Source organism: Limulus polyphemus, unplaced genomic scaffold (assembly GCF_000517525.1).
Source record: "Limulus polyphemus unplaced genomic scaffold, Limulus_polyphemus-2.1.2 Scaffold641, whole genome shotgun sequence".
NCBI classification, from domain to species: domain Eukaryota; kingdom Metazoa; phylum Arthropoda; class Merostomata; order Xiphosura; family Limulidae; genus Limulus; species Limulus polyphemus.
In genome coordinates, this window is record NW_013666251.1 from 428198 (window position 1) to 430125 (window position 1928).

The following is a 1928-nucleotide window of genomic DNA, read 5'->3' on the forward strand; positions in this document are numbered from 1 at the left end:
TTATCTCGATCGGTACTTAGTAGTTCTATAGATATAAAGGAAGGCAGAAGAGTTTAGGTTATCTCGATAGGTATTTAGAGTTCTATAGATATAAAGGAAGCAAAGAGTTTAGGTTATCTCGATCGGTATTTAGAGTTCTATAGATATAAAGGAAGGCAGAAGAGTTTAGGTTATCTCGATCGGTATTTAGAGTTCTATAGATATAAAGGAAGGCAGAAGAGTTTAGGTTATCTCGATCGGTATTTAGAGTTCTATAGATATAAAGGAAGGCAGAAGAGTTTAGGTTATCTTGATTGGTATTTAGATAAAATCACAGAATAATATCTATAAGGAGTATAGAACTGTTAACAAAATATTTGTTAAATATCACTACGTGAACTAATGCAAAACTACAGTTCTACATGAAATAATGCAAAACTACAGTTCTACGTGGACTAACGCAAAACTACAGTTCTACATGAAATAATGCAAAACTACAGTTCTATGTGGACTAACGCAAAACTACAGTTCTACGTGGACTAACGCAAAACTATAGTTCTACGTGGACTAACGCAAAGTTACAGTTCTACGTGGACTAACGCTAAAGGAATCCCCGTTTCTCTATTAATATATGAACTAACGCAAACCTATAGTACTATAACTATAACAAATTTAGAGCAGCTAAAGAAATCCATATTTATCTATAGTACCGTACCTGTAAGAGGTGTATAACAGCTAAAAGAACCTCTGTATTTATTACAATAAATGAGCTGATGTGATCATAGTACTGTACCTATAAGAGGTGTATAACAGCTAAAATAATCTCTGTATTTCTTACAATAAATGAGCTGACGTGAATCATAGTATTGTACCTGTAAGAGGTGTATAACAGCTAAAAGAATATCTGTATTTCTTACAATAAATGAGCTGACGTGAATCATAGTACTGTACCTGAAAGAGGTGTATAACAGCTAAAATAATCTCTGTATTTCTTACAGCAATTGAGCTAACGTGAATTATAGTTTTGTACCTGTAAGAGGTGTATAACAGCTAAAAGAATATCTGTATTTCTTACAACAAATGAGCTAACGTGAATCATAGTACTGTACCTGTAAGAGGTGTATTTTTTACAACAAATGAGCTGACGTGAATCATAGTACTGTACCTGTAAGAGGTGTATAATAGCTAAAATATCTGTATTTCTTACAATAAATGAGCTAACGTGAATCATAGTACTGTACCTGTAAGAGGTGTATAACAGCTAAAAGAATATCTGTATTTCTTACAATAAATGAGCTAACGTGAATCCTAGTACTGTACCTGTAAGAGGTGTATAACAGCTAAAAGAATCTCTGCTTCTTTATCAAGCTCGCTAGTTGTTGATGTACGTTGTTTCGCTCTGTCGGTTGATGTCTAAGGGTTGGAACATCGCTGCCCCTTTTTATATAAGTGATGTTACACTCACATGTCGCTACCATGACGTCATTTTTGACGTCAACAATATCTTTTCCCTTATTTGCTGTTTCGTTAAGACAGATGCACAGCCATAAAGCTTCTATTTAATAAGATAACTTCTTTTTCTTACTATCTGCAGTTGAAAGCCCATTATTAACAGTTCTCAGTTGTAAAAATAAATCAAAATCGTCTTAACTTTTCTGTTAAATCTTAAGTTAATACTATATATTTATTTGTCTGTCTGTCTATCTATCTATCTGGGTTTTTTTTTTGTTTAATATTTAACTATAAAATCAAGGAAAGATAATAAATATTACTAAGTCGAAAATGGATGTATTTAAAAACGTAATAAAATAATAATGCTTTATTGGTAGAGATGTTCAAAATCAAATAAGACAAGTAAAATTAAGCCAATTAGAATTCATTATATATGTAAGTTTGGAGTGGTGTTATATTATCAACTTACCTTTTCAGTAAAAACAAAAGCAAACTTG

General features: G+C 32.0%; 1 protein-coding gene across 3 annotated transcripts in view; it reads right to left on the bottom strand.

The window, feature by feature from the left end:
* LOC111085824 (diuretic hormone class 2-like) overlaps positions 1-1411 on the bottom strand; it is an 11293-nt gene extending 9882 nt beyond the window's left edge. The window contains exon 1 of one of the 3 annotated variants that reach the window (XM_022386169.1): positions 1300-1411. The gene's annotated coding sequence lies outside the window, so the exon portion shown is untranslated. The other 2 variants (XM_022386171.1, XM_022386170.1) reach the window with 2 other exon arrangements.
* Between the last annotated feature and the right edge of the window lie 517 nt (positions 1412-1928).